The sequence below is a fragment of the Euprymna scolopes genome, chromosome 29 (genome assembly GCF_053919585.1).
Source record: "Euprymna scolopes isolate OS-2025 chromosome 29, ASM5391958v1, whole genome shotgun sequence".
NCBI classification, from domain to species: domain Eukaryota; kingdom Metazoa; phylum Mollusca; class Cephalopoda; order Sepiida; family Sepiolidae; genus Euprymna; species Euprymna scolopes.
This window is the reverse complement of record NC_136510.1, coordinates 110,958,704-110,984,446: the sequence shown is the minus strand read 5'-3', so window position 1 is coordinate 110,984,446 and position 25,743 is coordinate 110,958,704. Positions and strand designations below refer to the sequence as shown.

Genomic DNA, 25,743 nt, shown 5'->3' with positions numbered 1-25,743 from the left:
GATGCAATTCTCTATCTGTATAAAAGCCAAGTACGTCCAAGGATGGAGTACTGCTGCCACATCTGGGAAGGAGCTGCTAAAAACAGCCTATCCTACCTTGACAGAGTACAAAATAGACTTCGTGGTTTAGTGGAGGATGCCTTTTTCTCTTCCCTGCAGCCTCTCTCCCCCAGAAGAGACGTTGCGAGCATGTCTTTGTTTTATTGTTATTTCCATGGGAAGCGCTCGTCTCAACTCCAATCTTTCGTCCCCCCTCACCAATCTTTCACGAGAAAGAACCGTCTGGCTGAAACTACTGTCAATAATTTTCCCCATTTTTTATCTGTGCCTAAATCCAAACGTAGATTCCATGAGCAAAGCTTTTTTCTCAGAAGTGCACGACTGTGGAACTCTCTCCCCTTTGCCTGTTTCCCACCTGACTACAACTTGGAGGTCTTCAAGTCCAACATTAACAAATTCCTGACAAATAGCCCCTTTAAGTATCTATCAAATCTCCAATACTAATGATTAATACAATACTATCTCATTGATTACTGTACATGCAATAACCCTTATCCCTGAGGGGCCTCCGGGCCTTGGTAAGTGATGACCCCCTTGTAAAAAAAAGTATATGCAAATATGTGCGTGAAAATATTAAACCTATAAACCCTTAAACTACTAATCACATAACACCAAAATTAACAGGTTATATTAATCATATTCTAAGGATGGTTTATACCGAGTAAAATTATTGTTTAGATGGATGAATAACTCGTACAGAAATCTGTCTACAAGTCGAAATGCAAAATGTTCTATTCAACTTTATATTACTTTTGCGCATGCGCAAATTCATTCATAGATTGAAGTTGATTATTTTTTAATATTTCTGATCTATCTGTCGATAGCTTAAATGGCAGGGTATGCGGCTGGAGCTACAAATGCTAACTGGGAGCACGCAATCGTCGTTTTAAACTATTGAAATCCGTACTATATATTAGGTACAATATAATATTAAATTGTGGATGGCCTCTGTATTAATAAATCTTGATAAAGTAAACTATATTTAAGCGAATTTTACGACTGGGTAAGGCAGGGCGCCCCTCCCACTCTTGTCTAAAATAATATCATGTTATTCCATCAAGTAAAAGAAACCTACTTTTTAATTGTACATTTCAAAAATGACATTGATTTAAGTAATATTTAATTAATTATTTTAACGGCAAAACTGCAGATTCTATCTATTGTTTTAGAAAATAAAATTGCTACAATTTCATATTAATTAATGAAGAAGATGTAACAGAGCGCGTATGATCCACATGAAGATATCAGCAGCAGTAGATGTTTTGAGCGTACATTCAAATTGGCAAGTCTGCGCGGGCTTGCGTCATAAGAAAGAAAATAAATAAATAAATAAATAAATGTAACGTGATCGTTACGCTCAAATCGTGTTTGTAACATGTCAAACCTCTCTTAGACCCCTATACCATCTGTTACCGCCGAAAAGGAACAACCAAACAGAAATAAACAAATCGGACTCGGCTTTTTTACTTTTTTGTTTTATACAAAAGACATTCATAATTATTACTTTATAAACGATGCCAGCTTTTTTTTTTTTTTTTTTTTTTTTCTAATTGTTCATTTCGTCTGCCATGAGATTAAGAAAACACTTGTTTTAAAATCTCTCACGGCCACTACGGGCAACACGTCTATCTCATCCGGTTTTTTCTTCTCGTCGCCACGTGACGCATTTTTTTCTTTTTTTTTATTTTTCTTATGGCGCAAACCCACGGACACTTGCCAATTCGCATACGCGCTCCAAACTGCTGCTGATAATGATATATTCAAGCGCGCTAATACGCGCTTTGTTACATAGATAGATGCATTTTATGCATTTTTTTAAATATTTATTTGACAGTGTTAATTATTTTTACAGGTGAAATAAATATGTGCCTTATAATCTCATTTGCATTTATTCTTTCTAAACGAATAACATTATTAACAGTAGCTTCCTGTAAAACGCACTGTGGAAGTTCAACGCGGTTCCGCATATAAGGGATTAAACAAATGATACTATTGTTGCCTAGAACTGTCCGTCTGTGCTGCTTTCTCGTTGACTATAACTTTGTGTTATCAAGTCCTACGTAAATAAAATTTTCTTGACGTCTTCTTGAATAATTAAACCTACACACATTACACTATTACTGCTTCCTTGTTGACTATAACTTTATGTTTTTCAAATCCTATGTAAATCAAATTTTCTTAACGTCCTCTTAGACAATTAAACCTACACCCATTACATCATTACTGCTTCTGCGTTGCCTATAACTTGGTGTTTTTAAGTCCTATGTAAATTAAATTTTCTGGACTTCCTCTTGAATAATTAAACCTACACAAATTAACCACTTACTGCTTCTTCGTTGACTATAACTTAGTGTCTTTTAAGTACTATTGAATATTACATTTTCTGGACTTCCTTTTAAATAATTACACCTACACAAATTACACCTGTTACTGACCATCATGGAATTTTCTTCACCAACAAGCTAACACTTATTAACAGTTATCCTTGAGTGGCTTCCTGACTTTGATAAGTGGTGATAATCAAGGAAAAATAAAACTCCATTCCCCCCGATATTTTTTAATAGCCCATCGTTTTTACGTCTTTAATAACAATCTAAATATTTTTTTATTTAAGTTGGTTCATCTCAAACAAGGAATATTACCACTTTGAATTACGCTACTAAGTGTGGGGGCCAAATTTATAAGCAGTATCCTAAATGGGAAGTTGTGTCGCAAGATAGTTGTGTGCATTCCATTTAAATGTCTGCTGTTTGTACAGTCAAGGAAACCAAGCAGGTAAAATAGCTATTAGAGTAGAAAAATTCGAGCATCTAGAGACCTTTCAGTTAAGAGGTTTGTTTGTCAAATGTATTTATCTTGAGGGGGTGCATGTATAGTTAGCTCATTGGAGAACAATCAGTATAAGTGCTTGGAAAACAAGCTGGATATTGATATGCAATACGTGAACCTAGCACTTAACACTTATCCTTGAGTGTCTTGCTGGCTTTTATAAGTGGAATTGCCACTTTGACGTAAGCAGCTACATTGGTTAGAGTTTTATTCTTACACTCTGTCCAAAATATAGAGAAATAAAGAGAGAGATGGAGAGAGAGAGAGAGAAATAATAGAGAGAGAGAGAGCGGAAAGAAAGAGCCAGAGAGAGTGGTGGTTTGTGCCTCAGCCTAGGTCTGGCAAAAATAGTATAGGGATGTCCGATACGAACGCAAACCCCACCACATTATCGCACCACATGTGTTAAAACCAAAACAAAACATATTTATCTAGGAATTATCGTCAAAATAATCTCAAACTATATATGGCAATGTGACTCTTTTGAATACTTTTTCAAAATCTCTTCTAAGAGTTTTAAAGATTTCTATTCTATTGATACCAGAGAGCAAACACATACCCTCACGAAAGTATTGTACTATTTGTGGACAAATCATATACTGCACTTAGATCATATGCACGGAAGTATATTTTAGTCCAAGTTTCGTGTTTACTATCATATGAAGTTTTATTTTATTATGATTATTATTTTTATTTTTTTGCATGGCATCCACTGCAATCGAATCATATCATCTTTTAGATAGCAGAATGTGACTGGTGATAACGTACGCACGAACATGAAGGTGGATTTATGCATTATTATATAAATGTCATCACTGTCCCTAACTTATTACGCATAGTCACGTTTAACAACAAGAAAACACGCAAAGTATCCCAATTTTTTTAAAGGCGATACTCGAATTAGATGCATATATAGGTCTTACTATTTAAAAATAAATGTGCATGATCGATAATTCACCCTCGACAATTTGTCTTACAGAATCTGAGCTACTTTGAAATTATGTTCCTTTTATTCTATCAAGTTGAGGTGTGGTCGTGTGCAGGTTAATAACGTCTACCCTCCATCATTAGATTTTATCTTCTAGCGCTTTGGGGAATATTTGTAGCTTTCTAGTTATTGTATCTTTTTTTAATTGGGGAATGTAGACGATGCTGCTCGGAAGTTTTCTGTGTTAGTATACATCTGCTTTTGTGCGCTGACTTTACGATTTTTAATCCATGACGTTCTCTCACATCTTTAAGTCATGGAGGCCAAAAATGCCAGCAGAGTACCGCGTTTATGACCGGCCTAGTTACGTTATTTTCTCAGATTGTATCTAGAATCACATAATTATTAGATGTTAAGGGCAGTAATATCTACAAGTAAAATTCACTCGATTGAAACTTGGCGAAAGATAGTCATTATCTAATGTAATACATCCTCGAAATGTTGCACATGATGCGTAGCATTTTTGATGCATGAACAATCAATTTTTTTTTTCAGATTAAGCGATATTTAACGTCCGAGAGTTTGATCCATAGATTAAAAGGGTTTTGGATGATGCAGTGGAAACATTGAGTTTTGTCTCATTCTTGAAAGAACATTTCTATACGCTGTCAAAAAAGTGGATAGAGCCTGGCAAATACTTGTATTCATACAATGACCAGAGTCGATGAATTCATCTAGATATTTGAAGTCCTAAACAACTTCGATGTTTCTCCCAGGGAAATACAATTCTCCAAAATTTCCAACAAATTACAAATTCCTTTCAATAGCTTGCTATAAAACTTGTTTACATAGAAGTCCTCCAGACTATATGAGAGAAATGATATCAAAGCCGCATATACCGAGAAATCATTTTTGACAAGCATACACATGTAAAAAACACATAACATAATTATCAAATATGACAAAAGTTTATTAAAATAAAAATTATAAACCTGCCATCTTGTTCAGATTGAGACCCGATGTACGGAGAACTCATGCTTTTCTTTTACTTATGCATGTATAATATGATTTTATGCATGTATAATATGATTTTATGCATGTATAATATGATTTTATGCATGTATAATATGATTGAAATAGTTATTAAATGTGCAAAATAGAACTTGCAAGCACCTGTCCGAGGAATCAACACAATTTTCATTCTCAGAACAAAAATTACCAGTATGATTTTTTGCAGCAAATGATTACACAGGTGTAATCAAAGTCAACTCAATCCAGTGAACGATGATGGCCAGAAAAAACACTCTTGTGGATTGGTTATAATGACAATGCCATGACAAAAGAGGCTTTCACGGTGGGCACAAATGTTTATATAATAACCTCAAATAATATCTTTGTTCGTTGACCATTTCATTATGATGCTAATAGTGAATCCGTCTTTGGCATCAAAACACCAATTCATAAAATCGCAAAGAAGGGGCGGTTGACCATAAAACAAGTGAAAGCGAAGTTTGATGAGAAAGCCAGCAACCTGCCGAAGTAGGAATTAGCAACAACAAGCAACTGCTCTTAGGAAAGATGAGATGGATAATTGAATACATCCACAATCAGTGTAGTGATGACCCAATTATCTATAATTCTTTTTCATTATAATATAGTCCATCTTAAAAATATCTAAATTAAAATGATTTATTAGATTATACACTTTACTATCATGTACTAAAGGAAATGAATGACGTATTTTTAAAAATAATCAAACAGGTTTATATTACAGTCATTTATTAAAACTGATTGTCTAGAAAAAAGTGGAACTAAAAACATAATAAAAATACAAATAGAATAAACATGTTGATAGAATATATTTTCAAATGAGTTTTTAATCGTTATTTTCTTGACTTTCTTTCGATTGCATCACATACAATGGTTTTATTTTTTGCTGTTCCGTTTTATTTGAGTGGCGATCTCATCAAGCTGTTATTGACATTTACACGACGCAGAGATAAAAAAATATAAGAAAGATCATAGATTAGATTACTGGTCTTCGTTATACTAAACTATTTCCTCGTCCGTTCGTCGTTACCTCATTTCTGATTCCTTATGCGGCTCAGAAGTTTTTTTTCTCATTTGGAATCTTCCAGGGACAAAGTACAACAATGCATTTTCATGGAAATTAACGTTACAATTTGGCCGCCATTTTTTAACACATATTCAGACACGTAGTCTTGTTTGTGTTGACTAATATGGCGTGGGCTAACATATATATATATATATATATATATATATATATATATATATATATATATGTGTGTGTGTGTGTGTGTATATATATATATACGTATAAAATACGTTTATGAGCCAAATATAACGCAATATCATGAAAATAAGAAAATATATATTTGTTAAAATTTAATATTATCCGTCAGACTCCATCTTCATATTTTTATATATTTTTCTTTTTCCCCCTCCCCATGCAACACAGACACAATATATAAGTAAAACTTCAGAATTATGTATATAATAATTTGCTTGCTTTTTTTATTCGTTGATTCGTAAAGTAGGCTTTAAAAATAGCAAAACACAGTTTTTGTAGGCAAAAGAAAGGCCGAATTTGCAAACTTTGGTTTTAAAAGACCCAATTCGACAATGCAAGACAAGAATATGAGAGTGACCTCCCTTTGGTGTAGTCACGTTCTCTATTCTTTACATTACAAAATCTTGAGCAGTTTGTTACGTAAAAAGAAAGTATGTAAACGAAAGATTACATAAAAAATAGAACCCTAAAAAGTTATTTCAAGATTGTCTCTGACAATGCAATTTAATTATTACTATTATTACTATTATTATTTATTATAACTATTATTTGTATCGAACTATGTAGCACAATATTACTTTCTTAGTATTTATTAGTAATTTATTATTTATCTCATTTGGGTCGGTTCTATATTTCAAATGCATTGGAATTATTTTCATAAAAAAACTCATGGACTCTTATTTGTTTTGTGTTATTGCTTTTGCTGTCTAAAATACTTTTTTCAATATGCAGAAAAATATCTGCTTAATCACGACGTATTTCTTTGTCCAATATATTTCTGATTCCGTGAAATTTCGATAGTTTCTGAATTATTATTATTATTATTATTATTATTATTAGTAGTAGTAGTAGTAGTAGTAGTAGTAGTAGTAGTAGAAGTTCTCACGCAGCTCATAATCAGAGATTACGCTCTGACAAAAATATGTGATGTTCCCTGGTGCCTGGCTGATGATTATTATTATTGTTACAACTCACTTATTTTTTCGTGCAAATTAATTTTTGTTATCGCAATAGCCGGCTACCATAGATTTATCATCGGTTTTCACTGGATTATGAGTTCCAATACTCCTATCCCTCGTCTAGTGGAGGTTTGCTTAGTGCTTTCTCCTCTCAGTCTTTACATCCTCCTTGACTTTTCTCATTTTTTCGTGCGGCACAATTTATGGTGACGTAGAAAATATTATTAGTAGTAGTAGTCGTAGTATTTGTTATTATTATTAATGTTATTATTACAATCGAGTAATCAACTTAATTTATTGTGACACATTCATATCCAAAATATTTTTTTATCTTTCTTTCTATGAATTAAATTTAGTATGTCTAGTGGCTGTTGTTATCGATAGCTTTCGTCCTAAGAGCCAATATTTGTTATAGTTCCTCATTTATATCGGTGGACTATCGCAGCATATTAACATTCGATTTCATTCAGGAATAAATAATGGCACGCCGTATTTCATAGTAACAACGTTTCATTATATATATAAAAAAAAAAGTTTATCTTTGTGTTCGTGAAATAAACTGCCCCTATTTTATATATATTTTTAATAGTCCTGTTTTTGAACTTGTATCTTTCATTGTACCATTCCCACTTTTTGAAGAAACATACAATTGGTAATCATGAAAAATTATTTTGATGTTTAAAGGATGTACAGTGACCCTTTAAAATCCCATTAATTCATGACACTTCAACAATTCATACTGCAATTCAGTCATATTTGATACCAATAAAAAATATTATATACCTGATTCTTTTGTATGAAGTTTCAATAAAGCGTACCCAACACTCTTAGGGTCCAATGCTAACACACATGTATTCGACATCAAATACGCTTTTATGTGACTTTGAGATATTGTATGACACCTGATAAGCTTCAATACTTAACACAAAATTTACAATAAAATTTGCAATTCTTTCTCCATTTTAAAAATGTTTTAAAGAATTAATCATCAGTTTATGCCTGAAGGGTCTTTCAAGTTTCAGTTTTAAATTTCAAATAGTTTTCGTATTATCGCCGTTTAATGGGTTAGAGATGATGACCCCTGCGTTGCAAGCACACCTGAAAACAACGTGATTAGACTGGTATTCTTTAGTTTGGAAATAGTGTCGTTATTGTGTAATATACATTACATTTTTAATAAGACATGGAGATAAACATCTGCAGGCTTATCATCCAATGTGTGTAAAACCCACAAAGGGCTAAAGCAATGTTATGGCAATCACCAAAGTTTCACCACATTCCAGTAAACAGTGATTAAACATGTAACCTTCATAGCTGGAACTTGGTGGATGAAGAGAAATTGGTGTATTGGTACCAAATATGTTTGGAATGAAAAAAGATTACGAATTTGAGTAAAATTTTTATATTAACGATCGAGAGAGGGCGCTCATAGTTGTTCGCTCGTAAAATACGCTTAAATATGATATTTTAATTTGTGCAGATTTCTGTATATATTATTATAGAATCGTCATTTCAAAAGTAAAAAAAAAGTATTTGAGGCCATCAGAAACCGAAAGCAAAACAAGAGCGATCAAAGCTGGTGACGTTACCACTGAACCTACGTGACACGCATATGAAGCGATTAAAAATGAAAAATAAACTAAGATAATTGTACAAACTTTTTTTTTTCAATTTTAACCCATTTTTTACCCCTTAAAAACAATTTTAACCGCCTAAAACCCATAAAACAACGGTCCATAAAAAATCCAATCGTTTGGGGCTTCTAGCTCCGCTCTGCGACTTTTAGTTGGAAAATATGGTGACAGACAAACGAACAACAGACAGGCATAGTGGGCTTCATATCTTGGATTTAACAAACAAACATTCGCATTCGATTTGATTCGTCATATCAAGTGTTCTTTACAGTTCAATTTGAAAAGGAATTATATAAAACTAGAATAACATGATTTAACAACTAAGAGTTATGCCCCTTGGAACGAAGTATTAAAAACGTAACTAATCCGAGAATACCGAATAAACCAAGTAAATATCTATATGTAGCATAATCAAGCTAATATACCAGTTTTCGTTAGATCATCACGGTTAAGCGATGTTGAACCTTGCCAATAGTAGATGGGTGGCTATGTAAAATTACCAGGCGTTTTATGTGAGAGTTCAAGGATACTTCGCAAAAAAGTAACGTCGTCAGAAATTACACACGAAGGTGCGGACAATTAACGTTGATAAGCCGGAATTACTAGTATGGCGACTATGGGACAAACCTGGAATGTCAAGCACCAAAGAGATTGGAGGAAACCAAGGAATATTATTGGAATATTGTGCTACGGTTTCTGTTGCTTGTTTGTTTGTTATTTTGTTGAGCATGCTTTATGATGATGATTTGTTGGCATTTGTTTCCCCGATATCCTTCTCGTTAGAATTCTTTCTAGAAGTCTGTCAGGTACTTATATGAAGGACCACGTGAAGGTTGCCAATATATCCTAAGCAAAAATGTTTATGTGGAACGAACTAGATTCGAACTTAGCACATTAAGGGTGTCAGCCTACAGCGTTTACTATTGAACAACCGTCACCTCCCAGCTGCTGCTTCTGTTTCTGCTTCTGCTTCTGCGATGATGATGATGATGATGATGATGCTGATGATGATGATGATGATTAAGAAGAGGGGAAAGCAGGAACGTCATAACCTACGGATAAATTATCACGGAGCTGCTTCCCTGCTGTCTACAACCTGTTCGTTTTCGAATCGAATGCAAACAAATACTTGTCATGCACTGCCCCCATAAATAATCATATTTTCTAATTAAATTCATTATTTGAGCCCCCCCCATAATATTTTGTGTGAACATGATAAATCACACTTCAAACTTCTCTCGGCAATAAACACAAAGTTATTTATCACGGCGTTATAAAGTTATATAAAAATAACAGAAAAACTAGAAAGGAAGCATTTACAAGCAGCGTTATCCATAAAGGTATCTACCATGAAATTAGTAAACGATAGTGCTCATGTCAAGAACAGGAGTTCGGATATAAAGAGAAATATATCCTCTATTTAAAATGGTGTACCATCAGGAAATACAACATATTTAAAGCAAAAGCGTACTGGAAATAAAAAATTTTTTTGCTTCGGAAAAGACGCAATATTTGCCATTAAATATTAACGAAACAGACTTTTTTAAATACAGTTTTCGGTCAGACAGCTCTGCCACCCAGCAGTACAGCAGCTAATCGCACCCTGTTTTATATTTGAGATAACAAGTGTCATTTTAACGGTGTACTAATTTAGATAATAATAATAACAAGTGTTTTTTTTTTACACAATCTTCCGATGTTGGTATTAGATTAAAAATAAAAAAAGATGTTACAGTATAACTGGTTCTCATTTAGTACTGAATTTTGTTTAAAAAAATAGAAAATACAGACAAATCTTTATGACGTACGTAATATTCACGGACTGAAAATGTCATATTTCAAAAATCAGATAATTTATTTTTTCTTTAAATAAGAAAATTAAATTATATGAGAAAATATCTTTACTCTTCCAGCGGAACAGTGTGCAAATGAGACAACTGAATGGTTCAAAACTGCTATTGAAGCACATGTTCCCGCACGGAAATACTATAGCCAGCCCCACTCCCCCCAATGGTTTACTTCTGCTTGTGCAGCTGCCATTTGTCAAAGGCAGCATGCGTTCCGCAGATTCAACCGACATAAGTCCAGCTCAAATAAACAGAAGTTTATAGAAGCTAGAAATAATTGTAAGAGAGTGATAGACACAGCTAAGTCAGATTACTCTGAAACCACCAGAAAGCGCATCGAAGCACAGAAATTAGGAACCCGGGATTTTTGGAAAATCTACAACAGCGTAGTTAATAATGGACAGTCAATTATTCCCCCACTAACAAACAACCATGAGGTTGCTTGCACGGCAACTGACAAGGCTAATCTGCTTGCCAGTCGGTTTGCCTCAAACTCCACACTGAACTCGGTACACCACTCACTCCCTGATTTTCCTCTGCGAACAGACGCCACACTTGACGATTTGAAAATCACCCCTTCTCAGGTACATGCTATTATAAAAAACCTAGACACCTCTAAAGCATGTGGACCAGATCTCATCCCGGCTGTGCTATTATAAAAATGCTCTGCCGAGGTTGCTCCAGTTCTGTCCAAACTTTACAATAAATACCTTAACGAATCTTGTTTTCCCGACTGCTGGAAAACCGCCTCTGTGGTACCAGTCTTCAAGAATTCTGGTGAAAGAACTGCCCCACTAAATTATCGTCCCATTAGCCTCCTGCCGCTTTTCGCCAAAATATTTGAGTCCTTAGTTAATCAAGTCCTAGTCCAGCACCTAACAGCTGCTAAACTCCTGACTGACAAACAATATGGATTCAGGCAAGCCCGTTCAACAGCAGATATCTTAACTGTAGTTTCTGAACGTATATACCGTTCATTGGATAAAACAGGGGAGGGTAGAGCGGTAGCCCTTGATATATCTAAGGCTTTTGACAGGGTATGGCACGATGGTCTTCTAAGGAAAATTAGATCATATGGAATCACTGGAAGAATTCATAACGTAATTAAATCCTTCTTAAGTAATAGAAAAATCAAAGTTGTCCTCGACGGACGTACATCCAAACAACATGACATAAATGCGGGAGTGCCTCAAGGGTCTATACTTGGACCTCTATTGTTCCTGATATTCATAAACGACCTCCCTGATAATATTGTTTCGGAGATGGGTATATTTGCCGATGACACCACTCTCTATAACAGATATGAGGGGAAAACAAATGAACACATATCCAAGAAAATGGCAGAAACACTAGAGGATGACCTCCAATCCGTAGTGGAATGGGGACAAAAATGGTTGGTCTCATTCAATGCTGCTAAGACTAAGCTTGTTTCCTTCAATAACTACAAGAAACCTTCTCTACCAGCAATAGCAATGGCCAAGAACACATTGCCTGAAAGTACTTCTTTTAAACTCCTCGGCCTAACGTTTACAGGGAATATGAACTGGAATAGATACATTGAGAGCATTGCCAAGGCTGCTGCAAGGAAGGTTGGCTCCCTCTACCGTGCTAGAAAACTACTTACGCCTGCCAGTATCCTATACCTCTAAAAGGCAACAATTCGCCCATGTATGGAGTACTGTTGTCACATCTGGGCTGGTGCATCTGCTGCTTGTCTCTCACTCCTGGACAGGGTTCAAAAAAGAGTCGCCAACCTGATAGGTCCTGAACTGTCATCTAGGCTTCAACCTCTGTCCCATCGACGAGATGTTGCATCCCTCTGCCTGTTCTACAAATACTCTAATGGTGAATGCTCTGACGAACTGCAAACACTTGTACCTCCCCGACGTAACTACCCCCGACAAACCCGACAAGCTACTAAGTCTCATCCCTTTACAGTGGAGATCCCTAGGTGCAAGAAAGCCTTTTACTCCAATAGTTTCTTCCCCAGAACTGCGGGTCTTTGGAACTCCCTTCCGGGATTCTGCTTTCCCAACTGCAATGATATGCAGAAGTTCAAGTGTAATGTTAACAAACATCTTTCTACTCTTCTCCCTTCATAATGACCCCGCAAATTAATTCCCTAATAGTAGCCCCCTACTTCAAAGTGGCACTGTGCCTTGTTTGGGGTGAAAATTGAATTAAAAAAATAAATAAATAAAAAAAAATGCGTTAAGATTTAAGGGTCGACAACTCCATTCGACTACCGAGATTTACGGGCTGTGGTATTTTATTCTTATTAATCGCTAAATGTAATTCTAAATATGAAGCGTCCAAATGATAGGATGTATAAGCACAGATTTTGGTATGAAGTTTTTTTAAGCTCCCCCCAAAAGAAAGCATGTTATTGAAATATGTAGGACATTTATCTTAAATAAATTTGTAACATTCAGATTATTTAGGCCACTCTTTCTACAGCGTTTCAGCCGATGTAACTTCCGCCATTCTTCAGTTGTATCTTGTCGAACCCAGGAATTCTTCTGCCGAACTCGAGAATCTTAACAGAATTTCGAACGAAACGCTTTCACGGGGATAGCATGCCCTCGTTTCGTCAACCATGATCATATAGAAGTTTTAGCTAATTCGTACTTGTATTCTTAGTGTCGCTTGCATCAAGGATTTAACCTTCAATATCTAGAAATGTAACGCTTAGACCTGAATTTATTCAATACTTTATTTATTACCTCACGAAGGAAAGTTATATTTAAATAAAACTCTAAAGAATTCTGGTCTTGTAACTAGATAAAATCAGAAAATATCAAGTATTATATTTTGCTTCTTTGCTGGAAACACAGAGGATAATATCAATACTATACTAGCTGTCCCGAGTCAGCGTTATCCGGATCCATTAAGTCAAAATTTATTTTGTAAATATATGTTAACTTTTTTGTATTATGTTTATGTATCTAAGTTTAGAAACACACGAAGAAAGTCTAGCTCTTACTAAAATAAAATGAACTTTTTGTGTATGTATTTGTTTAAGAATGTCTGGATATTTTCAAATTCCAGATGAAATAAATGAATTCGACCGGAGTGCGTTAGTGTGTTGTCAATAAGATAGTACACTAATAATAAATAAAAAAAAAATCGATATTTTGATTTGTTAGCGGACATATTTAATTCTAGAAAAATAACAAAATCATAACTCAAGCTCATAGAGATTACCATTTTAATTTTTACTTTGGTAATTTCTAAACTTTTCAAGTTTAATCAGTTCAGATGCATAACATATATAGAATTATTTTATTTGATTCATTGATTTTTTTAATGGAAGGCATATTTGTTTCATGCAATACAATAATTGAGTCTCACATAATAATAAATACTAGAGGATTTGCTTACAATAGCCCACTATAATCTATATATATAAAAGCGAAAATGTATGTATGTATGTACGCTTTTCCTCGATATCCACAAAAGGCTTGTTTCAGAGAAGCGCTCGCTCGCTTCACAACTTCTTAAAACTTTTTATATCATCTATAAATTGTAATATCTCACACTTAACCACGGAGCTCGCCTGTCTATTTAATTTTATTGGCTTTCAAATTATTCGACATTTCCCGCATCGGCACGCGTTACATTCGGTTTTCGGTATACACAAAAAGCGAAACTCGATTCTAATCACATGCCTAGACCCAGTGAACGTTTGGTCAATGTCGACTTCGTCATATCAGACGGTAGCTTTCATTTCTAGACGAGGGAGCGGGTTTTTAAAAACAGACAAACCGATTTATTCACCTCATTGAAAACTGTCCCGCACAAAATGCTAACTGCTGAATACCTATCGCCGTCACGTCAATCAAAAACGCGCACCTGTTTTTTTCACACTTTACTATTTTCCAACTGCGCGTCGTCAAGGCTTTTTTTTCACAGGCACCTGTTTTTTTCACAGACACCTACAAACACCCGGGCAACGCCGGGTACCCCTCGCTAGTGATATATAAACGTAACTTCTTTAAATCATGCAAGCATATATTAACACTATACAAGGGCAAATACAGAAAAGAATAAATATAAAAGGCAAAAAATAAAAAAACAGGTACACAAGAAAGTTCAAGCAAAGATAAGCCATGCAAAGTTTGTTAAAAATATAAATAGACGAATCAACAGTTAAATATTAACATTTTAAGTAACATTATCCCTCGCTATATCAAGTTACATATAGTTACTAGAGGAATATCCGTCCCAGGATAAATAAAATTGCAAGTAGCATTCACTCTTGGTATTTTGAACCGGCTTCCTTCAAAGGAAGAAGTGTCATGGAATATTAAATTCACATGTGATCTCCAGTCACAAGTATATCACAGCTCATTCGGGTTTAGATCGATGTGTAGTACCTGTTTTGCTTTCGATCGATGAATCAGCTTGTATAAAATAAGAAAAATGCAATTCAAATAGCGTAGGACAGTTTGATAGGATTCTGAGCATGATGTTTTACTAGGAAAAAAGTTACAGAGGTTTTCGAGTTAGTACAGAGTAGGAACGTCAACGATTGCTTATATTAATGGTAATATATAGTAATATCAACACAAGACGAAAGTTATGTTATCGGTTGTGTTTCGTGAGATAAAAAAAAGAAAATAATTGCTGCCCATAACATTTTAAAGCGAATACTTGTCTGGCGGAATATTGGTTCTGTACGTTGTTTACTTACAGCCCCATACAGTAGTACTGCTAAACCCGTTTACTTTCGGGAAACGTTTCCCGTATTAGTAATATTTTAAGGAACCTATACATAAGAAAATATCTTATAATCTTATTTCTCATGTATAATGCAAGCAATAGTTTTCATTTTAATAACTGGTTTATTATGAAATTTATAAAAAAGTTTTCTCTCAAATTTATTAACAATTATGAATAAAATATCATATCTCTTCCTTACAAATGGTTCTAACACATAAAAACTGGCTCATTTTTCCCAATTTATTTACAATTCAATAATGTATTAGCATTATTTCAAGATAACCTTTCTTGGCAGGAATTTCTAGGAGTCCGCGGCATCCTGGTTGGGAAACCTTGTTCCGCAAAGGAACACCATAACACCTAACATCAGTTAGATATTTTATAAAACCGTTTACGTCTCTTAACCTGGTGGTATTATAGGTATTCCGATTAACTTATCTCGAACACTAACTTTTTGTGTTTATCGGTATTAAATACATAGGCAAAACCAGTTCATGCCTGGGGTGCAGGCGAGAAATGATTCCATGAAAGAACACATTACAAAACTCAGATCCGCTTCCCATCTTTTATCTAAAACACTGCACTCTGGACGAGTCAAAAATTGGGGATGATCTACCTTCATATTATTTTCGTCAGACGATCGATAAAAAAAAGTCTACACAAAGGAAGAGATAATGCCTGGAAGAATGACCGATTAAACACTGTCAAGCGGCTCCCGCCAAGAGATGACATTTTATTTGTTTGATGTGTTTATTATCTACTATATTCATCTTTACACAGCGTCGTTTAGACTGAATGTATGGATGTTCAAAAGTGATATTATTTTGTTGTAAATACTTATTTGTAACGACAATATAAACGACAAAATAATATGGTGATAGAAGTTTGGAACGAAAGTCCAACATAAAGCATTGTCGCTATCACCCTTTTTCTCGTTTCCACACATATTCTCATTCTCAAACTCTCTCTCCTTTTAATTTGCCCCATCCATAACTCGTTCTTCCTCATAAACATATATTATTTCACTCACTTTGTTTCTCTTACCCCCACTCTCTCACCCTCCGTCTTACTGACTTTCCCTGCGTTTTGTACTCAGACAAATAAGCCGCACATAAAATAGTCTACGCATTAATACAAAGACTTGCATAAATACAGTTATACATATGAACAACGTCACACACGTACACTGACACATACCCGGTTATATATATATATACATATATATGTATATGTATATATATATATATATATATGTATATATATATGCACACACACACATATATACATTTATAAATGCTTATGCAGCACAAATAAAATTTATATATATATATATATATATATATATATATATATATATATATATATATAAATCCCCGAAACAGTGTTCCATGGTAAACAACTGATGATCCCTTGAAAAATAAATTATTGGTATTATACTAAATTCGAGAGCGAGTTGATGTAGTGATTGCAGGTGATTAAATGACTTACTGACTAGATGGTTTTCTAACGAATGATAAAAAATATTTTTTTGTATAGTTGTAAAGGTTAAAAACTTCCAAGACTATATATATATATATATATATATATATATATATATATATATATATACTTATGTGTATATATATATATATGTGTGTGTGTGTGTGTTTGTATGCAGATATGTACATATGATTAAACATTTATTATGAAAAAGTTTCATATATATATAAATATATACATATATATATATACATATATACGTATTGTGAAAAAGTTTCATATATATATATAAATATATATATATATATATATATATATATATATATATACATATATACGTATTATGAAAAAGTTTCACAGATGCATACTTAAGTAATTAATAAAAATCTATTCATTATATAACCTTATATTATTATGTGTATATGTAATATATATATATATATATAGAGAGAGAGAGAGAGAGCGAGAGAGAGAGAGAGAGAGAGAGAGAGATACGCGCCACCACTTTTATAGTGCTCAAATCGCCTGTTCGTAAATAAACAAACAACGAACTTCGCATTTTCAGCCAATTAAGTAGCAGGTGAGATTATTTACGACGGTGCTGTACCACAAGAGGGAGGCTTAAAATATATTTGTAGTCATCGACATACAGTCCTGTTTCGTTGTATCACAACTCATCAGTGCCGCTAGACTAGCATCTCTCTTAAGCCAAGGATTAAACCTAGAAACGTCGTGTTGATAGTAGGCAGTTCGTCCACTCGACCATGGAATCGAAGGTCGTAAATAACTCGTCGGAATGTCTATTTTAATATATATATATATATATATATATATATATATATATATATATATATATATATATATATATATATATATATATAAAGAGAGAGAGAGAGAGAGAGAGAGAGAGAGAGATTTTTAACACTTGGAATATTTTAGTCTTCGCCGTTATTTTCACTCTAGTACCAAAAGGAAAGAAGATGTATCAACATGGCAATAAATATACACATCTGTTTAATATATGGCAAAATATGATAGTATACACACCCATACGTGTATGTAGATATAATCATTTACATTTATATATATATATATATATATAAATGATTATATATACATATATGTATATATATATATATATATATATATATATAAATGATTATATATACATTTATTATATCCCTATACTTTCAACGCTAGAATGTTCTTTTTTACACAATCATTTAGCTTTTAATTGTCAATTTATGTGCTAATAAGCAACATTTCTAATTAGCCACATTTGCCTTATATAAGTTATTCTGCTGAGATAACCATTCATGGTAGACGCACGGATAAATGAACATACTTTAATCATTAATTACATTTTTTTAACAAGCATTAAATTTTATTGATTCTACATTATTAAATTCAGATTTTCTATTTTCATATATGTATGTGTGTGCGTGTATGTGCACATATGCATATATATATGTTTTATTTTTTTATTGTCGTTTTATCTGCTTAGTTACACATGTTTCGGTTATCGAATCGTATTAACGATTCTGTAACTTCATCAGACATTACAGTAAAAAAATGTCCGATGATGTTACTAGATCGTTTATACGAATTGATAACCGAAACATGTGTAGCAGATAAAACGGTATTAAAAAATAAAACATATTTGCTCCGCAATAGTACTGAGCACTTCCTTCAGGTTTTTACTAAATACCATTTTTGCTATAGATATATATATATTTTTACTAAATACCATTTTTTCTCTATATATATATATACATATATATATATATATATATGTATATATACTAAATACCATTTTTGCTATACATATATATATATACATATATATATATATATATATATATATATATATATATATATATATATATATATACGCCTGTGGAACCCTGTTCCGTCTGCCTGCTTCCCTCCGGACTACAACTTGGATGTCTTCAAGTCCAATGTTAATAAATTGCTAATGAACCGCCCCATTAATTAAACACTTCATCAAATCTCCACTCCACACTAACGTAATGTACTTGTAATAATCCTTATCCCTGAGTGGCTTCCGGGCCTTGATAAGTGGTGATCACTGTGTAAAATATATATATATATATATATATATATATATACATATATATATGTGTGTGTGTGTGTGTACACACACACACACACAGACACACACACGGACACACACACTCATATATATATATATTTATAGATATATATATTTATATATATATATATATATAATGTGTGTATGTGTATGTGTGTATGCGTGTGCGTGTGTGTTCGTGTGTACACGGTGCAAACTGTTGATATTTATTTCAATAATGAAAATCTAGCTGAGTAGCATCAAAATAAATTAAAACACTGAATTCAAAAGATTATCCGACTTAGTTCTGAGAAAATGTCAGTTGATGATATGAGAACTACACTATCTACATTTTGAACGGAATAGAGACAGACAAAGAAACAAATAGAGAGGGAGAGGGGAGAGGATGATGAGTCTGGTAATTCCAAGCATCACGCGGTCGCAACACTATCCAAACAAGTCAGCCTCTCTCTTCGTCCGTTGTTACAACTGATACCATTGTATAGCATTTGCTTCGGAATCGAAGAGTTTCAAACCACGCCCAAAATATGTAGCATTCAAATCTCAACACAACTAAACTCCTTACGCTTGTGCAATTAGCGTCGCGTTTTAATTAAACATGTCTGTTTAAAGGAATGCTGCCTCAAAATACACAAGTCTAAACACACACACACATACGTACACACTCATCATACACACACCCATCTCGCTTGATTCAGCCACTCTGATGAGTTGTAGACGACGAAACATGTGTCAGAGGATAAAAATAATATATACATGTCGCTCCCCATTTAGGGGGTACCAAATTTGTCAAAGGCAAAATTATTCCCAACTCGCATTTAGGTAAAAATGCACTTTCGTATAAATAATTGAATTCGTTTAAAGAGTATCACTTACAAAAACAAATAAAAACATATATATATATATATATATATATATATATATATATACATACATATATATATATATATACACATACATATATATATATATATATATATATATACATACATATATATATATACATACATATATATATATATATATATATATATATATATATATATATATATATATGTATGTGGGGGGTGCGTGTTTGTGTGTAGCTTTTTTAGGACTGGTTTCTTTTGTTGAAGGCACCAGTTTATTAAGTCGCTTGACGAGAACTTCTGGTCTAAACCGACAATTTTCCTGTACCTCTATAAGGCCACCATTCGCCCATGTATGGAGTATTGCTGCCACATCTGGGCTGGTGCATCTGCTACTAGTCTCTCGCTCCTTGACAAGGTTCAAAAGAGAGTCGCAAACCTGATAGGCCCTGAACTGGCATCTAAGCTTCAGCCTCTGTCCCATCGACGAAATGTTGCATCCCTCTGCCTTTTCTACAAGTATTTTAGTGGTGAATGCTCTGACGAACTGCAATCACTTGTGCCCCCACGACGCGAGCACTCTCGACAAACCCGACAGGCTACTAGATCCACCCCCACACTGTAGAGGTCCCTAGATGTAAAAGATCTTTTTACTCCAATAGTTTCTTCCCCAGAACCGCGAGACTCTGGAATTCCATTCCGGGTCCCTGCTTCCCCAACAGTACTGACGTGCAGAAGTTCAAGTGTAACGTGAACCGACGCCTTGCTGCCCAAATCCCTACATAGTACCCCAGTAGTTGTTGCCCCTGATAGTAGCCCCCTACACCAAAGTGGCAATTTGCCTTGTTTGGGGTGAAAGTGTTAAAAAATAAAAAATAAAAAAAATAAAAATATCGCATGTCCAGTATCACGAACATATATATCTGTTAATATTAATAAAATTATATCTTGCTTTTGTTTTATTGAGCACTACTAAATTTATCAATTTTCACTCTTGCATGTATGTGTGTGGGGGGAGTGTTTGGGGGGGGGCGTGTGTTTGGACAATTTCACTGTAATAAAATTTTCAGTGTCACAAGTAAAACCCGATTAGGAAACTCTTCCATTTTTTTTTTTTTTTTTTTGTCAAGGTGTATGTCGTCTACTGATATCTGTTTTTTTTTTTTTAATCCGAAGAAAAAGCATGTTAATCCCTAAGTTGGACTAAAATGGGATGAAATTGCAAGCGATAGAAATATGTGGTTGAATGGGTTTCTTTTGTCGGACTTTACACCTTTATTTGTTTTTATAAACTGATGAATTTTATGCTCGAATTGCCTGGAATATTTTATGTGTATCCTTTTCTTTTTTTTTTTTTTTTCTTTTTTACATTTTTTGGGCAACGTCACGTTTACCTTAAATTCTGACTTTGTTATCCTTTTGTAAAACATTATTTACAGCATTTTATAAACGATATGTTTTATAAACCAGAGATTACAGAGTACAAAATAGTATATTTATACACGCAATAAACTTAGCTTTTCTGGTAGGAATGTCCTTGTGATATCGATTACTGTCGGTGATTTGTTCCACCGGAAATTGATACTTAATCCTCCTAATGTTCAGGTGACTCTTGTTTGGATTTACTAAGGCACAATTACATAAAGACAACCCCCATATATATATATATATATATATATATATATATATATATATATATATATATATATATATATATATATATATATATATATATATGCATAAGCCTGAAGATTCCTAGAGTGGATGAAACGCGGAATATTCAGTGTAGCTTAATCGCCATATATATTTTATAACTTACTACCTAGCTTTACCTACGTATTGAGCACTTTTGAAGTAAATACTTAAAGTTTACGCATAAATTTATACTTTCGTATATTAATTTTATGTGAGTAAATTAAGTAGTTATATATATATATATATATATATATATATATATATATATATATATATATATATATATATATATACATTAGTGTTGGGACGATTTATCGGAATCGGGATCAGGAATCGTAAAAATCGGAACATTTGGGGGTATCGGACTCGGAAATATTGGTGCCTATTTTCCGATGCTAAATCGATACTTTAAATTGTCTTTTTTTAAAATCCGATTTTGTTTCAAGTACAATCTTCTATTGCTGGCAATATTGTTACATTAGTAAATATTAATTTATGATAAAAGACATGGAAAGGTAAAATCGATAGATCTTCCTCCACAAGTGTATTATTACGTTTATAAAGAATCAGAATCGGTAATTGTATCGGAATCGGGAACTTAGCACGGAATCGGTAATTGTTATATATATATATATATATATATATATATATATAGGATGTCCACAAAGTCTGGCTACATTATGTAGCCAGACTTTGTGGAAGCATCCTGTAGATTATGTAGCCAGACTTTGTGGGCACACACACACACACACACACACACACACACACACACACACACACACACACACACACACACACACACGTGTCTGTATATATATATATATATATATATATATTCACTCCAGAAATTGAAGTTTACACAATGAATAATATTTGAAAACCTAAATAGAATGTGAATCTTAACACTAAATTAATATTTAAAGGACTATCCTACCCAAATGAATATGCTCAGTTTACGGGGTAGAGCCGTGGTATAAATTGAAATATTTGAATTTTGTAAAAGTAGATTTTTGTAAGTAGAATTTTTCAATATAGAGTCATTATTTCATACAGTAGTTACGAGTGAACATTTTGTTACTCTGTAGAGTTTCTTCAGTTCGAATGAAAAATAGAAAAGTTAATTGTAATAGGCGTGTTATAATTTTACTCGTCAGCATATACATATTGGAAACGTAAAATGTTGAGCAAGTCATATTTTAGCAAAAGCAAGCTGTGGATGTTGACAGCGAAACACGTGTCAGTGGCTTATTACTTTTTAAAAATAATATATATATGCCTCTCCCCATGTGGGGGCATCAAATTGGTTCAGGGAAAAATTACTTCCAACTCGCATTTAGGTAAAAATGCACTTCTGTAAGTAATTGAATTCATTCAAAACGTATCCCTAAAAAAACAACATCTGGGTAAATCGCAATATATCCAAACAGTTGTGCAAGATGGATAATCGGATAAATAGATTAGGCTCGTTGCCGTGGGGTCACGATTTCGAATCTCGCGGGATTCAGACACTCTGATGGGCCGTGTACGGCGAAACACGTGTCAGTGGATAATTATATTAAAAAATATATATATATATATGTCTGTGAGTGTGTGTGTGTGTGTGCGCGCGCGTGTTTTGATATGCGTAAAAAACAATCTATCTTTTAGTTTGTTGAGTTTTCGTAAGTAAAACAAACTCATTCTAATTTTATGATTTTAATCAAAACATCGTTTTTTTTTTTCAAATAATGGCGTAAACTTCTCCTCGATTTAACACGTGACTACCTCATCTTTCAATAATGACTGAGCATGGTTCCTATTTACAATGCCCCTCCAGCGGGGGCAGAGTTAGACACCAGGGTCGTTTTTTAATGAAGAGAAATGGAACAAAAAAAACAATTGTCTCAGTCGTGAAGGATTTGTCCTCCACTGATAGAGAACAAGAAATTAGAGTGCAGCATCTCTCAAAAATGACTGAACAGAGTTGCTGTTTGTTTATATTCTAAACAAAACCAACAAAGCAATTTTGATGTCGCCCATTGCGTTGAAATCGATGGTATCCTGTTCATTTCATGTATCGTTAATTAATTATGATACATCTTTTGTAATTGCAATATTACTTCATGTCAATCGTTTTCTGCCAGAGATTTACACATCTTAAGTCGTTCCAATAGTAAAGCCTTATATATATATATACTAGCAAGGTTCCCGGCGTTGCCCGGGTATTTGGAGATGTATGTTAAGCACAAAAAAAAGTGGTCAATTTTTTTAACTTTAACCCCTATTGTAACCCTTTTAAAATTATTGTTTTGGGCTCAAATTAAGTTATTAAATTAGATCCATGTCCAATGAACTTATATCTAAAATTTCAAGTGTTAAGACCGAAAGTTGTCGGAGGAGTTTAATAGAGTTCTCAAACGTCAAACCGTTGAACTTTGACCCCTTAATCGCAGAATTTCTGGCCGAAAACCGATCGCATCGATTTTCCCTAATCTCAGTACCCTGTATATCAAATTTCGAGTCTGTAGATTAAAAATTGACAGAGTTATTGCGTAGGGAAATTTACACACACAGACACACAGATACACACACAGACAGACATTTTCACTTATATATATATATATATATATATATATATATATATATATATATATATATATATATATATATATGTATTAGCAGCTTGAAAAGAGAGACCGCCATGATTTAAGCAGGTTGCTTTTTGTGGCTTAAAAATTATTAAAAATGCATTCTCCATGCATTTTTGCCACACATTTAATGACGCATCTTTCCTTTCTGAGACACGTTGCTTCGCAGAGTTCACACCGGCAATACCTGCTACATAGATATGACAATTTTGGGTCAGAAATGCTTTGAAAATGAAGAAAGACTTACACGACTATTGCTTTTAAGCATGATTTTCCCATTTTCATGACAAAGACCAAAACACGTGAGGTAATTGCCAAGTAAAAAGGATGATTCTAAATATTATTAAAAACTCAAACACACACACACACTATATATATATATATATATATATATATATAGTAATTTATAAAATATATATGGTGATTAAGCTACACTGAATATTCCGCGTTTCATCTACTCTAGACTCTTCAGGCTTATGCGCGAATGCTGTGGTTGTTTATCGTTTTTATATGCATATGAGGAGCATATAGAATTCGCACATAAGCATGAGGAGTCCTAGAGTGGATGAAGCGCGGAATATTCAGTGTACCTTAATCGCCATACATATTTTATAAATTACTAACTAGCTCTACCTACGTATTGAGCACTTTTGAAGTAAATACTTAAACTTTACGCATAAATCTATACTTTCGTATATTTATTTTATGTGAGTAAATTAAGTAGTTGTATATATATATATATATATATATCACTTTAAATATCCACACTAATGTACTGTACTTACTATAGCCCTTATCCCTGAGTGGCTTCCGGGCCTTGATAAGTGGTGACCACCTTGTAATATATATATATATATATATATATATATATATTCCACGTTAAAAAAAATACATATTGAAGTTTCATTGTCACCTGACAATGTCTTTCTTAGCTGACACAGTAGATTTATTGTAGCGAATCATCCTAGTTTTGCTTGCTTAAATTGAATGAAATAATATATATATATATATATATATATATATATATATATATATATATATATATATATATATATATATAGGACGCAAGAAGGTAGATAGGTACAAAGAGGGAGAGAAAAAGAGAGAAAGAGAGCGACTCATCCGTTTTTACTATATATTTACTGAAGGTGGATTTTGAATAAAACCGCAATGTAAACATGTATGCGTCTGGTGAATGTACTAGTGCCTCACTCCTGGATAGGCTTCAAAAGAGAGTCGCCAACCTCATAGGTCTTGAACTGTCATCTAATCTTCAGCCTCTGTCCCATCGACGAAATGTTTCATACCTCTGCATTTTCTACAAGTATTTTAATGGACGCTGCTCCGACGAACTACAAGCCTTTGTACCCACTTGGCGTAAATACCCCCGGCAAACCCGACAAGCAGTAAAATTCCACCACTACACAGCAGAGATCTCTAATTTTAAGAAGGCCTTCTACTCTTATGTTTTCTTCTTCGGAACTCCTAAACTTTGGAGCCCCCTGTCGTGTTCCTGCTTTCCCAACTGTACTGACATGCAGAAGTTCAAGTGTAACGAGAACATACATCTTGCTGCTCAACTCCCTACATAGTATTCCTGCAAATGATGTCCCCAATAGTAGCTCCTACATCAAAGTTGCACTTTGCCTTCTTTGGGGTGAGAGTTGAATATATATATATATATATATATA

General features: G+C 33.6%; 1 protein-coding gene and 1 long non-coding RNA gene across 5 annotated transcripts in view; both read left to right on the top strand.

Moving 5' to 3' along the window:
• LOC145252815 (neuronal acetylcholine receptor subunit alpha-10-like) overlaps positions 1-25,743 on the top strand; it is a 979,766-nt gene that overhangs the window by 33,714 nt on the left and 920,309 nt on the right. The window lies entirely within an intron of this gene.
• LOC145252816 (uncharacterized) overlaps positions 9,099-25,743 on the top strand; it is a 237,843-nt gene continuing 221,198 nt past the window's right edge. The window contains exon 1 of the long non-coding RNA XR_013863679.1: positions 9,099-9,426. This is a non-coding gene — a long non-coding RNA (uncharacterized LOC145252816). The remainder of the gene's footprint in view (positions 9,427-25,743) is intronic.